Source organism: Equus przewalskii, chromosome 22, assembly GCF_037783145.1.
Source record: "Equus przewalskii isolate Varuska chromosome 22, EquPr2, whole genome shotgun sequence".
Lineage (NCBI taxonomy): Eukaryota > Metazoa > Chordata > Mammalia > Perissodactyla > Equidae > Equus > Equus przewalskii.
The window spans coordinates 5431651-5454837 of NC_091852.1; the positions used below are offsets into that span (position 1 = coordinate 5431651).

The 23187-nt window shown below is 43.4% G+C and overlaps 1 long non-coding RNA gene across 1 annotated transcript; it reads left to right on the plus strand.

Annotated features, from left to right (window-relative positions):
• The first annotated feature begins 4850 nt into the window (after positions 1 to 4850).
• On the plus strand, positions 4851 to 13585 carry LOC139078376 (uncharacterized). Its single transcript, XR_011531301.1, has 2 exons — positions 4851 to 5056; positions 11080 to 13585. It is a non-coding gene; the product is annotated as an uncharacterized lncRNA (long non-coding RNA).
• Positions 13586 to 23187: the final 9602 nt, after the last annotated feature.

Here is a 23187-nt window from a genome sequence, read left to right on the forward strand (position 1 = left end):
GGGTGATCGCAGGGCTGCAGTGCCAGGTGGGGGAATGGGCACCTTCTTACGCTTGCACACCTTTCCCAGCTGCCGCCTCACTGTCTCCACTGCACTCTGGGTGATCACAGAGCTGGAGTGCGGGGTGGGGGCAGAGGTGCTTTCTTTCACCTGTGCCTCTTTCCCAGCTGCTGCCTCTCTCTCCATGGGGCTCTCTGGGCGATCATGGAGCTGGAGTGCAGGGTGAGGGAGGGGTGCTCTCTTTCTTCTGCATGATCTTAGTGTTTTCCCAGGGCCCTCAGGAACTGCTCTCCTGGGGTGCTAGTTTAATGGAGACACCCCACAACAGCTCAGTCTCCTGTATATGTGGGGCTTTCCCTTGGGCTGTGAGGGAACTTGGAGAGCAATGGTGTTCCCACAGAGGGCTGCCCCTCCCACCTTTCGCCTCAGAGCCACATGCTGTCCCGATGTCACTGGCTGCTGTTGGGAAGAGAAAAGTCACCCTTACCAGCTTCCACTTCCTCTGGAGTATCCAAACCCACCACCTTCAGACATATGGGTGTGTGGGTCTCTCAGATGTCCTTTGTGTTGTGTGAATGTCCTCTGTTGGTGTATCAATGTCTTTTTGATTATACTTTAGAAGGGGGAGTTCAAAGGGAGAGTTCACTCCACCATGATGCCAACATCACTCTGTTTCTTTGTTTCTAAAGCAAAATAAATGTCTCCCAGTCATCTGCCTCTGCTATTGACTTACAAATTTCTCTGAGGATTGCTGCCATCCTGAAGTTCTTGGGGCTGCTTCTCAGACATGGCAATCTGCAGATGCAGCAGAAAGCTGAGCAAACAATGAAGAGGCTGTTATGGGAGCAGACAGGATGCAGTGCTTGGCATCTGGTACAGGACATGGAATGTGTTAGGAGGCTGCCCACTTACTCTAGAATCCCACACATGTTTTCTGAAGCTTATATCTGGATAATCCCCTTGTAATAGGAAAAATGGTGGCAGTGCTTGATCTATTCCAACAGCTCGGTGCAAATGTCTACTGTGGAAAAATCCATACAGGGAAACTCTCTCCTCAGTCATGGACCCTGGCCAGAGATCATGCAGTGTACATGGCTATTTAAAAAGAGACCAGGACAATAGTACTAAGAGGTCAAATACCCATCTTCTCAGTCGAGAAAAGAACTCAGTTCCAGTCCCACTAACAGCAGAACATCTCGGGAGGGATCATCCCACGCTGTGGGAGGTGCCACCAGTCCTGCATGGGTCTTTTCAACCATGTTCACACACCTGGCTACTGGGTTTCGTCAGATGCATCATCAGGAATATGAAAGCCTGGAAATACAATAGAAGCCAAAGTGTTCCTGCAGGGGAGAGGGAGAGTGATGTTTGAAAGCAGCTCAGAGTTGCTTCTCGTCTAGCCCGGTGGCTCACTGTGTTGTATAGAAAAGGAAAATGTCTGTTTCCATTTGTAGGACATAGATCAGGAGTAATAAAACCTGGAATCAGCACCAAAGGACCCATAATTATAAAATCCTACAGAACGCCCCTGTTCGTTCTTGCAGTTTTCAGAAGCTCCCCAGGGGACGCTGCAGTCTTGCCCTGTGATTCTGTTGTTCAGATGCAGCTCCTGGACCCTGGCATGATGGTCAGAGGGGCGAGGAGAGGTCACTTTGCTGCATCCTTGCCCTGTGAACCCTGATGGACAGCCTGGGCTCACCTTTGCATGCAGAAAACATCTTTGCAAATGTCTTCTTCCCACTGTGACTCACTTGCCTAAACCAGTTTGTGTTACATGAAGAGAAACAGACAATGAATTCTCTCACAAAACAGGAGATCTTTCCAAAAACTACAGACACACTAGCATTGCCCTAAAACCCCCACGGTGATAGAGAACATTTCCAAGCCCAGCCACCATCTGAGTAAAAGTAATTTTGCAATTAAAACAAACCCCGTTTCATACTTTGCCCAATGATGTGACGGCAGATCCTTGTGGAAACTGTGTGGCACGCAAAACACTTGTGAAATGGAGGTAATAAGAAAGATTAAATGAAAATACATATTTGAGCTGGTTATTACAAACAATAACATTTCCAGGAACGGGTCACTTGGGGAGACAGTTGATTTGGCTGGGGATAAATGGAGCCTCTTAGGTGTGCCCTGAGAAGATACAATTAAAATCCAAGGATTTTAATAAGAACCTGGGTGTTTAAAGTCACTGCCAAAGAGAAGGGAGCAAGCAGGAGCCAGCCCGCAGAGGAGGAACTGCAGCATGCTCCCGTCCCCTGGGGTCAGAAGGAGGGGCAGACACTAGTTAAATATGCTAAAGCTGATTCCTACGTGTCTTTTCAATGCTCTAGCAATGGGACCCTCTGATTGCACAGTCCTTTGCCACAAAGGGCGCAACAGCGAGTCTCTGAGATGAGTGTGAATGCAGGGGCGGAGGGAGGGAGAAGACGCACATTCCAGCTCCATGGGGAGCTCTCTGCCTGCTGAGGGGTCTGGGGAGATGCTTGTAATCCGATGCTCCAGTCTTCACCTTCCCATTTCTGGACTGATTTTCCATTGCTGGACACTCGCTGTGATCCCCCCGACTGAGGTTATTTTGCAGAGGACTGACTGCAAATAGACGACACGACAGTTCTCTTTTTGCCCGAGCTGGAGTCTAAAATTCAGAACAGCTGATGTTCTCTTCCTTCCTGAAGTAACTCAAACACGGCTTTGGTACTTAAACTCGGTGTTCCACTAAAAGTGCTCGAATGGGCGTGTTTGAACCGTGCGAAGGGGAGGGACTGGGGGGTCAGGCGGGGACTGGGAGCATGGTGAGTGATGTCCTGAGACTGTGCAATTCCAGGCCTCGTGATGGACACACTTGGTGATTAATGTGCACTCAGGAAGAGGAGAAGAGTCAGTTGAACAGAAAAAACAATCCTGAAGTGACCCATTACGTGTGGGAATATGGGTTATGATAAAGGTTGTATTTCAGAGACAGAAAGATAGGTTATTCAAGGCATAATTTTTGGATCACTTTTCCAGTTGGAAAAAAAAAGCTAAAGACATACTTCTTGTATGAAAGTACTTCTTAATTCCAGGTAAATTCAAAAGCCCGACATATTTAACAATCTATAGAAGTTTTAGGTAAAAATTTAGGAGTATATTTTACCAGAATATTTGATTTGTTCACTGCGCAGAGTAGATTCTCAGTAAATATTTGTTGAATTAATGACTATAAAATGAAGTATAAACAAATTAAAACACAAAGAAATAGTAGGAAGAACATTTGCCAAGTATATAACAAATATATATATATGTATATCTATATATTCCTGAGAAGGAATCCCGCACCCCTCAGCACCCTGGGCTTGGCTGAATGAAGTGAGGTGTAGGGGCAAGACAAAGAAATCCCAGAGCAGTTGAGAGGAAGTGTTCTGTTCGGAACTGAGAACACTGAAGAAATGGCGGCATGGTGTGTTTAAGCAGAGATGAAGCCTTAGAGAGTACACACACGTTTCCCCGAGGCTGAAGTGTGGCACGGAAGAGGCTGAGCAGTTTCTGCCTGTCGCAGTGGTGAATACAGAAGTGCTGAGAGCCAACAAGTGAAAGAGACCTGGAGTGGGGACCACAGAGGGCAGAGTCTACGGACATGCAGGACAGACCATGGTGGGAACCACAGGTGTGACAGAACACGCCAGTGCACACTCAATGTCCAGTTGCAGTCAGTTACAGAGTATAGAAAGTAGGATGCTACAAACCCAAAGATCAACAACTCATTGAAAAGACACATTGAAGGAATAAAAATAAGTGGTTAATAAACTTATAAATAGTTGCTTAAATCATCAGTAACAAGGAAAATGCAAATTAAAACATATTTTTGTTTATTATACTGAGAAAATTGTAAGTATTGATAATGTTCAGTTGATGAGGATGAGGGTGACACTTCTGGGGAAGTGTACAAACTAGTACAGCCGTTAGAGAGGGAAATTTGGCTGTATCATTTAAGGTTAAAATGCCCATGTCTCTTGATCCAATAAGATCATTTCTGTGAATCTATCTAAAGCAAAGTTTGTTCCAGCACAGGTGTGCATTATGCAAGGATGTCCATTTCAGTGTTCCTTATAACATGGAGAACTGGAAGCAATAAAAAGCCCAGCAATTTGAGCAAGGCTAAATAAATTATGTGGCATACATGCAGTCATCAAAAGGAATGAGGCATTATTGACAGTGAAAGATTTATTGGATATATTGTAGTTAAAAAGGCAAATTAAGGGGCCAGCCCCGTGGTCTAATAGTGAAGTTCAGCATGCTCTGCTTCAGTGGCCTGGCTCGGTTCCTGGGTGCAGACCTACACCACTCATTGGTGGCCATGCTGTGATGATGACCCACATACAAAGAAGAGGAAGATTGGCACAGAGGTTAGCTCAGGGCGAATCTTTCTCAAGTACCAAAAAAAAAAAAAAAGCAAGGGAAAACATCATATATAGAAGCATCAATTTATATGAAAATAGATTATTTTATATGAATGTCTAAATACACAGAAGGACGGCAAAGATGTGTATTAATGTGGTTACCTCTGTGGAAGAGAGTGGGGTTATATTTTACTCAGATCTTTTACAATGAGAATATTTCATATATCACTTGGTAATAAAAAAAAGAAGGATAGAAAGCTTTATACAAAAATCAAAAAAGAAAGAGAAAGAAAAGGAGAAAGGAATCAAAGCGCATTATGCTCTGAGCGTGTACTGTAGAGACAGAGCCCTGGGTGAAAGGAAGCCCGCTTACAAGTCTTCCACAGAGGCTCTCTGCTTCATCCTGCCTGCTGCCTGATTAGCCCAGCAGGGTAGTTAAGATCTTCTTCTTGCTCTGTTTACCAGGCACTGTGCTCTGCCAAGCGCCCTGAAGAGACGGGGTGCTTGTACATGGCTTCTGCATGCAAGTCAGGATGGGAGGACCCCCAGCCTCTGCATCATACGTGACTGGCTCAGCCATAGGAGCAACACTGAGTCAAGTTGCTGACTGACATCTGTAGTGCTTCCTCCCTAAGGTTACGATGGCTCTTCCTGGAAGCCTGAGATGGCAGGTAATTTCTGTCTCTGATGGAGATATTTGTGAAACTCCATGTTTATGTGGCATTCCTTAGCTTTCTGGCACCCCTTGGGGCTAATCTAATGAACAGTCCCCTTGCTGCAGAATGATTTTGTCAGTGGGGAACATATCTTCTTCTGTAGCACAGAGAGAGTACCAGGAGCATAGGTTTTGCTCTGGTGTGAGGAACAGAAGGAGAAGCCACAGGTCCCATTCATCAGACCAGTTTAGTGCCTGCCTCCCAGCTCTGTTCTTCCAATTACTCCCCTTGCTGAGTATATTAGTTTCCTGAGGCTGCCATAACCAACTACCCACAGTGGGTGGCTTAAAACAATGGAAATTTATTTTCTCACAGTTCTGGAGGCTAGAAGCCTGAGGTCAAGGTGTCAGCAGGGCCTTGCTCCCTCTGAAGGCTCTAGGGAAGAATCCTTCCTCGCCTCTGCTAGCCCTTGGTGGTGTCCGGCTGCCCTTGGCATTCCTTCCTTGGCTTGTCTTTGCATCACTCCAGTGTCTGCCTCCATCTTCAGATCGCCTTCTCCCTGTGTGTCTCTGTGTCCAAATCTCCCTCTCCTTTCTCTTATAAAGATGTGAGTCATTGGATTTAAGGACCACCCTAACCCACTATGACCTCATCCTAACTTAATTATTTACATCTACAAAGACCCTATTTCCACATACAGTCGCATTCTGATGTTCTGAGTGGGCAGGAATTTCCAGGGAGCACCACCCTGCCCACTGCATGAGTGACCCCTACTTAGATCTCTCATGCTTTAGTATATCCGTTTACTCCTCTGTGACCTTCATGCTTTTGCTTCATGTCTCGTTTTCCCCCTTTGTGTGTGTGCTTTTTTGCCGAATTTGATCATATGCTCTGACAGCAGAGCGTCACACTTTTTACTTCTCCACACACCCATGGTGGCAGTAATCCCATCTCTGACCTATTGGGGCAGCCTATCCCATTGTCCTCATTCATATACTTGTCTAATCATGACTCCAGGATTTAGTTTGGAAGATGTCTTCACCTGGTCCATGGCTTAAGACTAGGCTATGCGTGTAAACAGTTCATAATAAATGCTTGTTGACTAGAATCGAAACACTCCTGTTAGGGAGCAACTGACATGTTCTTTAAAAACAAATCAAGACACACAACTGAACAAAACCCATTTCATAAATCAAATAGCTCTTAAGTCCTCACCTACTGTGGTTTAGTGTTGGCTGTGGAAAGAAATAATGTAAGAAAAAACCTTTAATTTTATAGTGTAAAATTCTAAATCATGTACTCATTTGATAAGCCACAGATTATAGTTTTTAACCTTATCCTTGTGGTATGATTGGTGCCGACATTGATGTCATTTTGATCAGGTACGATGGTGGATATTTGTGCTTCAGGGAGGACCCAACACTCCTTGTGGGAGGGAGGGGATGTGGCAGGAGTAGTGGAGAAAGCAGGAGGCAAAGGAGCAGAAGCCCTTACATCACTGAGGAGGTACTTCCCGGGGCTTCCTTCCTCCTTCAGGAGCACCCACCTTGTTTCATAATGGGCCACATGATGCAAAACTACATGTGTGTTGGCAGCATAAATGTCTGAATGAGAACCATGATGGGCCGAGAGATTCCGTGCCTGGTACGTGAGTACTGGAGGGGATTCAAACGTGGGTAGGAAAGCTTATTCCCGTCTGTTTCTCTTTGGTTGGAAATCCTCTATAATACCTCATTTAGGGGTGCAATTGTATAGTATAAAATCTCAGTACCAAGTTACATAAGTAATTGAATTTCACTGTTACAGTTATTATTATTACTAGTTGATTTATACCCACCAACATGACTCCAAGGGGGCAGTTAGTTACACAACATCTGCAGCAAGCAGGCACCTGTAACTCTTGCCTTCAGTTTCCTGTACTTTTGTTAACTTTTTTTGGCTGAAATTCTCAGGTCACTGCACCCTGGGCTCAGGCAGCAAAACTCTTCAGTAGAAGCAGGACTGCCAGATATCTCTTCATGTGTGCACCTGTTTCTTGCCTATTTCATCCCTGCTCCACCTGAGAAATGACAGTCCCCCTCTCACCCTTTGAAGTAAGATGTAGGGCTGGGTCAAGTTGAAGGGCTCCACCTCAGCCATGTTGGTTTCTTCTTCGACCTCTAGAGTGATAGCTCCTGTGGGTTGAGTTCTTAGGTCTCAGGCAGTCTGCTGAGTGCTTTACATCAGTGACTTGTTTCCTCCTCATCATGGTCTCTGTGTTAGAGGTCAGTAAAGTATGGCCCATGGGCCAAATCTGGCCTGTCATCTGTTTTTGTAGGGCCCACAGGCTGGGAATAGGTTTCATTTTCTCCCCAGCTTTATTGAGGTATAATTGACAAATAAATTTGTAAGATAATTGAAGTGTGCAATGGGGCTAGCCCTGGTTGCCTAATGGTTAAAGTTTGGCATTCTCCACTTCAGTGGCCTGGGTTTGGTTCCTGGGCATGGAACCACACTACTGGTCTGTCAGTGGCCATGCTGTGGTGGTGGCTCACATAAGAAAAAGAAGAAGATTGACAATAGATATTAGCTCAGGGCAAAGCTTCCTCAGTAAAAAATAAAAAACAAACTGTACAATGTGATGATTTGATATATGTGTACATCATGAAAGGATTCCCCATTGACTTAATCAACACATCCAATCACGTCACATTTATCTTTTTTTTTTGGTGAGGACATTTTTCTACTCTCTTAGCAAATTTCAATTATAAACTACAATGTTATCGACTATAGTCACCATGTTATACATTCAATGCTCAGAGCTTATTTATCTTATAATGAAAAGTTTGTACCATTTTCCCAATCTCTCCTTATTACTCCCACCTCCCAGCCCCTGGCAACCACTTTTCTACTCTGTTTCTATGAGTTTAACTTTATTTTTTAGATTCCACATATAAGTGATACCATGCAGTATTTGTTTTTCTCTCTCTGGCTTCTTTTGCTTAGCATGATGCCCTCCATGTTGTTGCAAATGGCAAGATTTCATTCCTTTTTATGGCTGAATAATATTCCATTACATACACACACACACACACACACACACACACACACACCCCACATTTTCTTTATCCATTCATCTGTCAGTGAACACTTAGATTGTTTCCATACCTTGGTTACTGAATAATGTTGCTGTGATCATGGGGGTACAGGAATCTCTTCAAGATATAATTTTCTTTGATTATATCATATTTTTAAATGGTTGTTTAAAAAAAGTGAAAGAATATTTCATGACATAAAAACTTTATGAAATTCAAATTTCAGTGTTTTATTAGAACACAGCCATGCCCATGTGTTTCCATTTTGTCTGGGTTGCCTTCACATTACAACAGCCAAGTGGAGTGGTTGAGACAGAGACCTTGAGGCCACAAAGTCAAAAATATTCAATCTCTGGCCCTGTACCGAGGAAGTTTGCCGATGTCTCCTGTAGGTAGTTGGTTCCATTATTATCCCCATCTCACAGAGGAGGAAATGGAGGCTGAGTTTTAAGTTTGGTCATAACAATTTGTCCAGATGGTGAACCTGAGATCAGAAGTGTTGGACACAAAGTCGCTGTCAGAGCTTCTCCTGAAGGACAGGAGTCAGAGAATTCCGAGCACAAGTATTTGTGAGGCAGCTGCTCAGCACTGCAGTGTCCCCTAAGAGAGTTGTTAGAATGTGACCTCGCTCGGGACATGTGTGTGTGTGGGCGCCTGCATGTGCGATTAAAGCATAAGAGAGAACTACCCCAGGAGGAGGAGGAAGTGAATATGATAAAAGCCCATCTCTGCTCTGGAAGCAGAGGCAACACAGTGCCAGGAGCATCTTGGAGGCTGCTGGTTGTCATCCAGTAGAAGAGTGATGGAGGGATAGTCACTGCTGTTGATGAGGATGATGGTGGCAGTTGCCGTTGAATGATGGCAATCGTTTCCACCTAGAAGAGAGCAGTTCTCTGTGGCTGGCTCATTTAAACATATCCTGAGAGCTATAGTTTGTTGAACGAATGGGTAATGCTCTGCCCTTTTAGTGCTCAAGTGTCATTTTGCACATGTGCAGAAAGGGTTTGTGCTCCTGAGCTGTTTCATCATCGACTGCGGCACAGATGGATTCTCAGCATCACTATGCATGATGCGTGCATAACGAAGATTTGGGGGTGTGCTCCTGTTCTCCCTCTAAAGCCCCCTCCTCCTTTGAAAAGACATGGGAGAGACGCTGTTCACCTGGCTGGAAATAAAACGTGTCAGTTGTGCTGAAAGGGCCAGGTGCTCCGGGTGCCTGCTCAGGGTCCTCTTATTTTGCGGGAGGTTAGTGGTCCTCTCTGCAACACCAAACCCTTTGAAATATTTTTTCAGAGTCTGAAAGTCTGATAAATTGGTCACACTTCTTTTTCAATAGATTCCCAGAAGTGGGAGGCATAAGAGAGGAGTATTTCAAGTACAGGAATGGACCTAACATCCACCGGAGCCACTGGCTCTAGGCTTCGACTGTTGTTTAAAGGAGTTTGGGGAAATTTTTCATAGCTGTCAGCCAGAATGTAAGTGAGACAGGTCATGAGTTTATACATATATTCCTGAAGTTACATTTTTTGCTTTCCTATAATTCTTTTTGATGATTGGAGAAGACTTCTGCATTCTAAGAAAAGCTAAGTCATATTTCTCTCCCAAAAAAGATCCTATTAGTTTTTACAAAGATTTGAGGATGATTGTTTTTCTGTGTTTTCCACTCAGCGCAGAATCAGAGTTGGAAACGTGTGATGAAGGAGCTATCTGTGGAACAGGAAGCACCGACATTGAGGTAACACGTGGACAAGAAAACCAAGAGCCTGCAATGGGGGCCTACCCCGACGGTGTCATCATGAAGAGCCACTGTGTTTCTTTACCAGACCTGGTGCATGGTCATCCCATGGGGTAAGATGCTGTGGTCCATCTCTACTGTGGTACTAAGGCTTCAGCATCAGTGTCAGGGGCACATGGGGTGGTGGAAGCCAAATCCCTCCTCTCAAGCGTCTAAAAATAGAAAGTATTTTTTTTTTTTTTTTTCATTTTCACCCAGAAGCCTGCTCAACTAATCTTTTCGTTTCCCATCCCCATTTCCAGACAAGGTCTCAACGTGGAGATGAGAAAGTCTGTCTCTGCTTTATAAATGGCTGTTCCTTTCCCCATGTTCTCAGGGTTAACAAACTACCAAAGTGATAATACCCTGGGATCTGGTGACGCAAGAAGGAGCCACTGAGCTGCCCCATGGAGCCACTTGACTGGTAGGGAGCAGGGCTGTGAGAGGAGCCCTGCTGTTCTCAGTACAAGTACATGCTCCTGGCATTTGGAAAGCGGATCTTTGCATTTTTTTCCTTCTCTGCTACTCAGTGGTGTTCTCATTTCTAGCACTTACGTGGCTGAGTCAATGCTTTTCAGCTGTCAGCTTGAGTTGAGTTCATTCTTCTCCATCTCCTCCTCCCATTGCCAACTCTCCCTTTCCTCCCCTTCTTCTGATGGGAGTGTCTCTCCCAACAAAACAAAAGATCATGTTTAGGTAATGTGCTGTGTGCACATGCCAAGAGCCCACTGGATCTGTCCGAACACCCCTGGGAGGTAGATGTGGCCCCTGGTTCTGTCCCCTCTTGCAGAGCAGGAAACAGAGAAGTTAGATGGCCCACTCACTGTTGGAGATCCCCTTCAAAATTTAGACACTCATCCTGTGGGGGATTTGGGGTTCCCACCATCCCCTGTACCTCTGGCACTGATGTTGAAGCCTTAGTCCTAGAGTAGAGATGGACCACAACATCTTCCCCCATGGGACGACCAAGTACCCAGTCTGATAAAGACACACAATGGCTGTTCATGATGACACTAATGGGGTAAGGCCCCAGTGCAGGTTGTGGGTTTTATCTCCCACGTGTTACCTCCATGTCAGGTGCTTCCTGCTCCACAGATAGCTCCTTCGTCACACGTTTCCAACTCAGATTCTGCGTTGAATGGTTGGCCAAGGAAAGAGTCATCCTTTACTTCCTTCCTCTTTCCCTGTAGCTTAAGAACAAGAACGCATGGAAGCTGGAATGGCAGAGACACTTAGCTGCTTGGAGAAGGGGACAGTCTCATCTCCACAAGAGGATTTCTGACCCTGGACATGACCCAGGAAGTAAATGCCAGCTGCCAGGTCGAACCTGGGAAGGCTCCTTTTTCAGCTGATGTGGACAGCTGCTAATGCTCCAAAGCAGAGCTTTAGACCCTAAATTAAGTACCAGCACATTTGGGGGTGACTTTTTCCCCAGTCTCTTGTTTAATGATTTAAAAGTTTAAGTGATTCTCTTTCTCCCCTGGTTTGCTTTTCTGGAAGGTGGGAAAGAAAATTGCACTTACCTTCGTGAACTTGGTTGTAGTGGGGATGAGATAAGAAAAAGAGCTGGGTGGTCTTCTCTCACGCATTAAATCCTTTCTACTTTATTCTTCTCTACACCTTTAGGAACTTCTAATGTCTTATATAGTTCACTTATTTATTTTGATTTTATACCTGTTTACCCATGAGATTTTGTCCTCCACGAAGACAGAATTTTTGTGTTTACAGCTGCTATTATTTGTACATCTAAACCTTTGCCTGGTACCTATAATGTGCACAATAAGTATTTGTTGATTGAATTAATTGATCCTTTCACTAGAAGTAGCTGTTCTAACCAACCCCAGAGTCCCTGAATTTGTTCTCTATAGGACCAGAGGTTTTCAGAATATAAATCCTAGAAATTGCTGTCGTGATTCAGACTGTGGACCTTCTAGAGCAGTATTTGATGGGATGAATGTGATGGCAGGGCCTGGCTGTTCTCCTTGACATCTGCCTCAAAGGTTGGGATCATCATTCCTTCATTCATTCAACCAGACAGGCAGAGAGTTGATCTTTTGTCAATAATTAGCTCTGAGGATAGAATGCTGAACAAGACAAATAGGTCCATACCCTCGTAAATTTTGTCATCCAGAACTAGGTCAGCATTTTGGGGGGAAATTACTTGTTTTTTCAGCCTTTTCTCACCCTGTGAAGAAGTATTCCTTAGCTTTACTACTTGCTTTATAGTGAAATTGTGCATCCAGAGTCTTATGTGAGTTCTTCAAGGAGAAGCCCGCTGCCACAGTGGACTCTTCAGACCCAGAGGATGGGGTCGAGCTTCTCGCCAGTGCAGGTCCCTGGTGCTACTCGTGGTTCACTATGTCAAAATAATGTGATCCTTTTCACTTACAGGAAAACTCTTCTTCTTTTATTGGTAACATGGAATAATGCTGGATCAATATGAGAGAAAAACACAGTAGGGGTATTTATGATGGTAGAAGAAAACGGATAGAAAATTTCAGATTTGAAACGTGCCTCCTCCTGTTTTTCCTCCTGCCACCTCTCATCCCTTCTCTGATAAAGGGTGTAGTGGTGAGTGCATCACCAGTACCACATAGTTTCTTCCATGGTCACATCTTAGAAAATGGAAGAAGATGTCAGGAACTTAGTGACGTTTTCTGTATGACTTAGTGACAGCACATATGAAAAGAATCCAGAGTGTTGGTCTATTGTAAACTCAGAGTGAATCAACACTGAGATGAGGCTGTTGACGGGGAGCAACAATTATGTTCAAAATGAGGTCGGTGGTGGTCCTCTCACCTGAGCGGATGTGGCAGCCCCTGGGGCCCCATGCTGGAGGAAACTCGGAGTAGACAAGAATATACCTAGGGTGAGTACACTCAAAACTGTCCCATATGAGGAGCAGTTAAAAGACCTGGGGACGTTTGTTTTAGTGAAGACTCAGAAGGACCATAAGTGCTGTCTTCAGATGATGGAAGGGCTTTCAAGTGGGAGAAGCATCAGACCATTCTGGAGCCCCAGCTCTTGGCACACGGATGACTGGGTGGAAAGACTTCCTACAAGCAGGCGTAGTCAAAGATGGCTGCCTGGGGAGCTGCCTCTCAGCTTCACTCACTGCCTGATCCCCTAGGAAGAGTGTGAGACCTGATCTGGATCTGCTGAGCTCAGATCCCTACTGAAGCCAGCCTGGGGCACGGTAAGCAGATATGACGACCATGTCAAAGAAAAAATGACAGCTCTCATTTGGGACCACCTTCTGTGATCCTCTTTTCCCCAATTTGCCTTCAGTTGGCTTTTATTTTTCTGCTCCCATTAAAATATCTTCTTGTATGTATTCACCTGACAATTCAAATTTTGGGAGTCTGTGTTATAGATACAAAAATATAAATATTTAATTACATATATCTCCTTGTGCATAGATCATTAAATACATATAACAGAATTACATAATTTTATATTATATATAGTAGAATTTTTGAATTGAAAAAACGTAGAAACAACCTGAATGATGATTGAAAGGGAATGTGGTGTATCCATAATATGAACTATTATGCAGTTATTATGGACATGAGTTAGATCTCCATCTACCATCCTAGAGGGATGGACAGAATGTAGAGTTACGTGAGAAAAACAAGAGAAATGTGTATAGTATGATCTCATTTTGTGAGAATAAATTGTAAGAAAGAATCCCTCACACATGCAAGCATGCTGGCGTGCATTTGTGTGAGGATGGCGAGGGGGTGGAAGAATACAGATGGTGGTGTAACCCTGGTGGAGAGTTCAGGGCGGGGCGAGGACCTGAGGGACAGAGTGGGCAGGAATGGAGACAAAGCGAAGGACAGTGGAAGGGATGGCTCATGCATATGTCCTTCTATCATCTATCTCTCATCTATCTATCTGTCTATCATCTTCCTGGTTGAACTTGACTTGCGTTAATTTTGAGAACTTTAATAAGAGAGAGAAAGAAAAAGGAAAGAAAGACAGTAAAGATGAAAAATTCCTTTTCTCTTTTATGTTATTTCCATTTTTTGCTCTGTTCCTCTTATAAAAACTGTCTCAACCTTTCTACTAAGGACAATCATTTTTTTATAATTAAAAAACCATTAGTTTTAATCCTTTAAGGGTGATGACTTAAAAGAAATCTGGGGAGTGTGTAAAGAGAAAATACTTTGAATCAAAACTTAATTCCTAAATATACTAAAAGATGAAGGACTTGAGATCATGTGTATTTTTCTTTGCTGTTTCTTTGCTGAATAGGAGGGGTCCACTTTCTCCTGCTGCTCCAGAAAAGTGTTTCCTTTCTTAAATCTAAGGAACACAGGGTCTGGAGAGGAGCAGCCTACTCAGTTAGGAAATTTGCTAGTTCCTGGTGGGGAAGGAGGGCCTTGAGTGGAGAGTTCTGACATCTGGGTTTGTGTATGTGTGCATGTGTGCCTCTGAGTCTCACAGGCCAGACGTGCACCTGCCTAGAGCGGAGCATCACAGCAAAGCAGGCATCCACTCAGCATTCAGGCTTGCAGGGTTTCTCTTGCACTTAATTGTCTTGGGATTTTTCAAGCAGTTGTCATCGGGAGTGTAATTAACTGCACAAGAAAGCAGTGGTTATAAGGAGGAGGTCCTCTCTGAAAACGTCTGACAGTGGGATGCTAAAAATAAACAGAAAGTGACTCCCTAGGATATGGGCAAATTCCTAGCTAGTGCAGCCCTAGGGCCTGTCTTTTGGGTCTAAGCTTCTCTGGGAGGGAAAAGATCCCCTGATAGAATGGACTGTCATCCACATTCCTCTTGCTAAGTGACCCACTGTAGGAGGGCCGGCTTCCCTCTACCTGTAGACTCAACTCAGCATTTTCCAGTCCTCGGGCCTCCTCCCTTCTCCTCTCCCTCTGCTGGGCCCACGTTCAGTCCATCTTCTGGGAGTTTTGCTTCCAGGAACAGCCTTGGCCAATGCAGCTGAGCAGGGTCCTGGGAGGACCAACTCGATGGCTGGAGAAGCTTCCATATGTGCTTAGTTCTTGACGAGGCTCCGATCAGGTGACAGCGAAGATCACTGCGCATAGTCCTCTCTCAGAATACTCTGCGTGGGTCCGAATGCCGCGGAGAAGCAAATGGAGTTTGCTCTGATCGTCACTTGCAGAGGGACGTGTTGGGTTCTGGGATATTTTGCTTTCTCGTTATCCACGAGAATCCGGTAAAGCTTGACTGTAGTGGCACTGAGGTGACGTTGGAAGGGAGCAGATGGTTCCCTTCTCTACTATTAATTTGCACACAGACATTTAGTGAGGTTGGTGCTTGGGGGCGGGAGCAGGGTGTGCGTGTGGAAGGAGGGACACGTAGATGGTGGACATCAGGACTGGTGTTGGTATTTTGCAATCTGGCCAGCTTTCTTTTTATTTAATTGAGGTAAAATTCACATAACATAAATTAATTTCATCATTTCAAAGTGTACACTTCAGTGGCATTAAGATCGTGCACAGTGTTAGGCAACCGTCCCCACTATCTACTTCCAGAACATTTTCTCATCACCCCAAAAATACACCCCAAAGAGACTCTGGTTCTGGTCATTTCATATAAATGGGGTCATACAGTGTGTGGCTTTGGCCTGCTATTGCCTTGAAAAATTTGTTCGTTTATTTCATAAGTTCCTCGTCACTTCCTACTATCTGCACAGCCCAGGGGCGGGGGCTGTATGAGCGACAAAAAGAAAAAGAGAGAGATTCGTCCTGCCCTCGTGATTCGTGCTGACAGTGTGATTAGGAAGGTCAAATCAAATCCAGACTAATGCCAGGCATTATTTTGTCAGGTCCCAAAACGGCTCACTTTTCTCATTTGTTTTCTCTAAAATCTTGTCTGGAGGATAAAAGTTGAATATGCGTCACAATATAAATTAAGGATGGCTCTTTTATTGTTGGGAGAAATCTCATTTGAAAGTAAGAGTACAAAGTTTTAGTTAATCAGCCTGGTTAAACCCCTCTCAATGAAATTTGCTAGCATTTTCCTGCATTTGACTGAATAGCTAAGGTATGAATAGTGCAAAATTGTGAACATTTTTATGTCTCCTAAGGCAATTAAGACAATGTCATGTCCTTGCACAGGTAGAAATGGACTTTTCTTAGTCAACACAGTCCTTAGAATTCAAAACAAATCTAGAATCTGCAGAACAGACCTCGTACTTACTGTGCAAACCCTATCTTGAAAGTGTTTAGTTTTTCCGTTTCATAAGTTATTTTACTGTAAGATTAATCTAAAATCTAAGAAGAATTTAATATATGAGAAATTAAGACCACATTCATGACCATGCTCGGGGTAAAGACACACTGAGAAAAGGTTGGTTTAAAAGAACAAAACAACAAAAATACGTTTCTCTCTCCATATACATAGTCATCTTTACAATCCTTTAGATTTGTGGGGATTTGTAAACGCTATATACAATTGAATGTAATCAAAGTATGTTGGTTTTCATTTTTTTAGTAAGAACCATCTTTGAATTCATCTTAGGTAGAAAAGCAAAATCATTAACAATGGCACAATTATGTAGGCCCCAGATCCTCTTGTGTTTTTGTTCCTTAATCCTTTCATGCAGGAGTGATACTAAAGCAAGATGCATTATTATTACTTTTTTACTTATTGGTGGCTATTATATTAAAAAATGAGCATCTGAACATGAAGCCATTTGTATGGCTCAGTGGATTATGCTGAATCTACAATAGCCCATGGTCATCTCTAGAGCCCACTGATATGTGCAGGGACCCGAGCTCAGATGTCATGAAAGCTGATTTTCTTTTCTCAGGAAGCTTTTGTCAGACTTCATTTCTGAGTTATGGGATTAGAACCCAAACCTCTCATTCATCAGTAAATAGTTATTTGAACCTATTTTCACTACAAGACTCATCAAAGAGTGGAAAGGAATGCTTTTATGTTCAATGCATACATTCAGCAAGTAGAAAAGAAACCCCCTGGCCTTTGGCCTGAGTGGTTTACAGTCTTCAAAAAAGGAAAGATTTGATCACTTCAAGTGTTTGGGTGATGTTGATATTCTGGTCTAGTGCCATGGTCCTCAAAGTGAGGTCCCAGACCCACAGCATCAGCATCTCCCAGGAACTTGGCTTCTGCCCTGGACCTGGGATGGGCCCAGCAATCTGTGTTTTCATACGCCCTCCAGGTTTAAAGCATGTCAAAATTTGAGAACTCTACTGTGAGGCAATTTGGATTTTCAAAAGTATTAGTTTTTGTGACGGATATTACAGTGTACACTTCAGTGGGTTTAGTATGTTGACAAAGTTGTGCCACCATCACCACAATCTAATTCCAGAACATATTTGTCAACCCAGTAAGAAACCCAGTGCCGAGGTAGTCATTCCCTATTCTCCCCTCCCCCAGCCCCTGGCAGCCACGAATCTACTGTCTGTCTTATAGATTTGCGTATTCTGGACATTCTATACAAATGGAATCATACAATATATGGTATTTTGTAACTGGATTTTTTCACTTAGCTTAATGTTTTCAAGTATCATGCGTGTTGTAGCATTTATCAATACTTCATTCCTCTTTATGGCGGAATAACATCCCATTGTTTGGATATACCACTTACTTTTATCCATTCAACAGTTGGGCCTTTGTGATGTTTCCACCTTTTAGCTATTATTTAGCTATTATTAGCTGTTAATAATTCTGCTGTGGACGTTTGTGCACAAGCTTTTGTGAGGACCCAGATTCTGATTGAATTCGGTCTGGGGTAGGCTCCACAGTCTTGGTATCTTTCAGAAACTCCCCCAGGTGGTTCTCATGTGCAGTGAGGGCTGAGAACCACTGGTTTAGAAGCTTATTACTCAACATGTGGCCTACGGGCCTGCAGCACAGCATCGCCAGGGAGCTATAAATGTGGGCTCTCATGCCCACCCAGACCCACTGAACCAGAACCCACGTTCTAACAAGATCTCTTCACATGTTCAGTGAACTGTGAGAGGCACTGGTTTAGAGAGCTGCTCTGGTCCTTATCTACCAAGTGTAATGTTGTTCCCCTGCTCAAATGCACACCAAACTCCAGATATGAAATTTACTAGGGACAGCCTTTATCCCCTGCACACAATTCCATACAAAGTTGGGGACAGAGAGTGTCATCTGAGCCTCCACCGTGTCCCCAGTGCCCAGCACAGGGCATGCGTAAAGCAGGTGAGACAAAGATTCATCAAATGGAAACTCCAGTGAGCACCTGAACCCTGCAGGGTGTCCAGTGTGCTTCAGGTGAACCAGCGCCCAGAGAGGTCAAGCTCCATCCATTACAACCTCTGTGACTCTTTTTTTTAATTGAGGGCAAATTTGTATACCATAAAATTAACCATTTTGAAGTTTACAATTCAGCGGCATTTAGTACAGTCACCATGCTGTGCAGCCACCACCTCTATCTAGTTCCAAACATTTTCATCACCCCAAAGGAAACCTCGTACCCATTAAGTAGTCGCACCCCATTTCTCCCTCCCCCTCGCCCCTGCAAACACCAACCTCTTGATGGTTCTCTCTGTATGCACTTACCTATGCTAGATACAACCCATGTGCTTTTGAGGAGTTGCTAACAACTAACTCACCTTATGCCAAGACATGATTTGAAGAGTTTATGTGCATTAGTCCAATTAATCTTCACAAAAACCCAATGAGGTGGGCATGAATATCCCCAGGTGAATATTCATGGCTTATTATTAATTCTCTAATTATTATTTCTTCATCTGTAAAATGAAGAAAATAGGAACACACTAACAACAATTTGCTCAGCACGTATGTGTGAGAGGCATTGTTCTAGGCCAGGACTAGTAAATAGGATTCGTCTCTAACCACCTGGGAGTGACTTTCTATGGAAAGGGGGGAGGGGTTCCTGAGATGGCTCACTGGCACGGAGTACAGTCCTGGGCTCGTGGTGTCTGTCAGGGACAGAGGAATGGGTGATGGGCCATATGGAACAGAGACCTGCCTTCCCTCCCAGACCAGTGAGAAAAAAAGACAAGTGACAAGCAGACTGTGCCTCAGTCCAGAGCAGGAGGGAGCACCACCACTAGGATGCCCTGAGGCTGTGTGGGCCATTCATGAGAGGAGCAGAAGGTCGGGATTCAGAACAGATCAAATGGACCACTTGCACATCTCTACTCTGTGACCACAGGTAACACTGTGAAAAGTTACCTAAGCTTTCCTGTTCTCATTTTCTCTCCTGTAAAATAGAAAATAAATCCAACTCATAAAGTTCTGGAGAGAATGGCATGAGATAATGTGAGTGAACTGCGAAGCCCAGTATCTCACACATAGTAAAAGCATAACAAGCGGCAAGGAAATAAAATACATATATTTATATATTACATATTATTATATAGAATACATTATATATTATGATATTATATATGCACTTTTTATATGTAATATTATACATATAGGGCATAGAATGGGCACGGAGGAAGAATTAAGTCCACTTGCAAGAGGCAGCAGAGCTCAGAAAAGCCCTCACAGAAGAGAAGGCCCTTAAGATGATACTTGAAAGAACAGACTCACACGCCTGCCTCACCCTGTCGTTTGGAGGACTTGGTGACGTCATTTATCTAAAGCATTTAGCACAATGTCTGCAGTCCATAAACGATAGCTGAGTCTAAATGGTTTTGTTGCTGCGTTATACTCCATGTGACCCTCTGGATCAGTCAGAGTTCTTGATGGCAAACAACAGAAACTGCCTGGCTAACCTAAGCAGAAGAGAGGGTTCATAGAAGGGTCTCAGAGAGCTCAGCGACTCCACAGGGAGCCGGCTCAGAGGAGAGATGGGAACCGAGAGAGGCCGGGCAGCTGAGGACACGCCAGGGCCAGCTCCCAGGAGCAGTGTGGTCAGGTCAAAGCCGTGGACACCACTGGACACTCAGCACCGCTGCCAACACCAAGAGTGACTCTCAGTGTCCTCGGATTTTCTACCATGCCCTCAGGATGGAACACCCTGGGTGAGAGGACCCACTGGCTGATTCCAGGTCAGTCGTCCAGATCTCAGCTTTCAGTGGTCATCGGGAGAAGGTATTTGGCCTCTTCAACTTCCAGAGTATGAAGCGGGACCATTTTCCCAGGAAGAATCACACAGCAGGACCTATTTAGAAGTAGAGAGGGATTTGGATGTAGAGTATCAAAAAAAAGTTTCAGCCATGCCTTAAAGAGTACTGTTTTGACATAGCAGAAACATTATACCAAAAATGTAGAAAATCATCACAAACCCCAGAATTTCTCTTCAAAATGTGAAATACTTAAAAATCAAGATTTTTAGGTCATCTTTGGATGTTTCAAGCCAAACACCTGCTATATAGTAGGCAATCAATAAATAATAGTGAAGTAAATATAAAAAGGTCAGTAACTAACTGTGTGATGAATATTAATCCTAAATGATTTCTTCAAATCCTTAAAAATTGGTCTAAAACATTAATTTCTCAATTTGAACTCATATATGGGCCATTTTGAGATGTGGTAAGATTAGTTTTGTTGTCTTTACCTCCATTAAGAAATTAGAGAGATGTTTTGATCTAATGTGGGTGTGAGTATCCAGAAAGTCATCAGAGGGGAATGTGGGCTTGTGAGATGATAGCAAAAGCTGGCTGTTGAGAGTTAGTTGATAATGGAGTAGCGAGAGAGAATTCTGATGTTTCTAAAGGATCTGCTCTGAGATTTGCAGGAACCACACAGACCTTCAGACAGAAGGCAGGAGCCAGAGAAGAGAAAAATTTCTTCAGTAGGAAAATAGCCCTCCTACCATCGGCACTGAAACTTGCCCAGCTCTCTCCCACACCACACAAATCCCTCCCTCCCCATCTTCTCCTGCAGGTGCCGCCCTACTCCTCCCTCCCCTTGACTGTTCTTCATACCGATTTATATTCACTTTTTCTACTTCCTCACCTCCCGCTCACTTCTCAGTCCACTGCAGTCTGGCTTCTCGCCCCACTGCTCCACTGAAACATCACTTGTCAAGGTCACCAGTGACTTCCTTACCACTACACCTAATGCACACTTTTCCATCTTTGTCTCACTTGGCCTCAAAGCAGCTATGGATGATCATAACTTCCTCTTGGAAACTCTTTACTAAACTTTCATAATTTAGTAGTCAGCTTGATACTGGCCCTGATATCAGTTTCCCTACATTGAACCCAGCATATATGGGGTTAAAACTAAAGCACTCATTCCCTGCTTACTCCCTGGCTCCAGAATCCACTATCTGCCATACAGACAAATGGCCAAAGACAACCACCTGGATTCTTTATCTCCTCCTTCTCCTCTCTGCAAGTAGTCTCAAGGCCAAACACAGGCTGGTGGAAAAGCTCCAGCTAACAAGGCCACATGCTCCCCCTCCCAACCTAAAACCCCAAATAAATACCCTTCCTTTTAGCTTTTCAGGGAGTTTGGGATTTCAGCGTTAGCTCTCCTTTCTCCTTGCTCAGTGCTGTGCAATAATAAAATTCCTACTTTTTTCCATTATACCCGGTGTCAGAGATTGGCTTGCTATGCAATGGGTGAGTGAACTCACTCCAGGTTCAATATCATCTTGGTTTTCCTCCTGTGTGTATTCAATTGTAATACATTGTCTTAGACTTTACAAAGGTATCAAATAAAACACTCCCAGTCTGAACTCGCAGGCTTTCTCTGCAGATGCTTTTCTTTCTATGTCCTCCTTCAAAATGAATACCTCTCATTTACATGGATGCTAATGCTCCTTCACCTGACATGATTTCCATTTTGTTGTTGTTATGGTGAGAAAATTAAAGTTCTACTCTCATAGCAGCTTTCAAATATACAACACAGTATTGTTAACTACAGTCACCATGTGTACAACAGATCTCCAGAAAGTTTGTACCATTTGACCAGCATCTTCCCATTTCCTCCACCTCTCAGTACCTGGCAACCACCATTCTAGTCTCTGTTTCTATGAGTTCAATGTTTTTAGCTTCCACATATAACTGGGATCACAGAGTATCTGTCTTTCTCAGTATGACATTTTACTTGGTATAAGACCCTTAAGGGCCATCCATGTTGTCACAAAATGGCAGGATTTCCTGATTTTTTATGGCTGAATAATATTCTATATTATATATAAAATATATGATATATATATATCTATATATATGTAACACAAAAATTAACTCGAAGTTCATTAAGGACTTAAACGTAAGACCTAAAACCATAAAATTTCTATTAAAAAGATAGAGGAAAGCTCCTTGATAGCAGTCTTGGCAATGATGTTTGGGATATGACACCAAAAGCACAAGCAACAAAAGAAAAAATCAACAAGCAGCACTACATCAAAATAAAAACTTCTGCACAACAAAAGAAACTATCAACAGAGGGAAAAGGCAACCTATGGACTGAGAGAAAATATTTGCAAACCATATATCTGATAAGGGCTTAATATCCAAAATATATAAAGAACTCATACAAATCAACAGCAGAAAAACAAACAATCTGATTAAAAAATGGGCAAAGTATCTGAATAAAATTTTTACAAATAAGGTATACAAATAGCTAACAAGTACATGAAAAGATGCTCAGTATCATTTATCATCAGAGAAATGCAAATCAAAACCACAATGAGATGTGACCTCACGCCTGTTGGAATGACCGTTATCAAAAAAAGAAGAGATTACAAATGCTGGCAAAGATGTGGAGAAAAGGGAACTTGGTGTACTGTTGTTGGGAATGTAAATGGGTACAGTCACTATGGAAAACAGTATGGAGGTTCCTCAAAAATTTAAAAATAGAACCAACATATAATCCAGTACTCCCGCCTCCAGGGATATCTCCAAAGGAGATGAAATTACTCTCTTGAGAGGTGTCTGCACTCCCATGTTCATTGCAGCATTTTTCAAAAAAGTCAAAACATGGAAACAACCTAGGTGTCTATCGCTGGATGAATGGATAAAAAAATGTGAGATGTATATATAGGCAATTTTAAGGCCTTTAAACTTTACTAAAACTCACTGCTTGTGAGGAGCTGAGAAAAAAAAGTGAAGATTAACTGACTTCTGACAGTGGCTCTCTCACTTGTCTCTCTCTCCAAATCCTAAGGGGTGATCCTAGTATAACTCACTCCTGAGAGGGGATGCACACGCTTCTCAGGGCCTGCCTGAACAACCTCCCTGACTGACTCCAGGCCCAGCATGGGAATAAAAACCCAGCTATGCCAGGAGGCAAACTGCAAGGGAAAAAAACCACAAAACAGAAAAGGAACTCAAGATCTTGCTCAAGAGTACGAGCAGAAATAGGTAGCATATATGAGGGTGGGTCCTTAGGAAATTAGACCA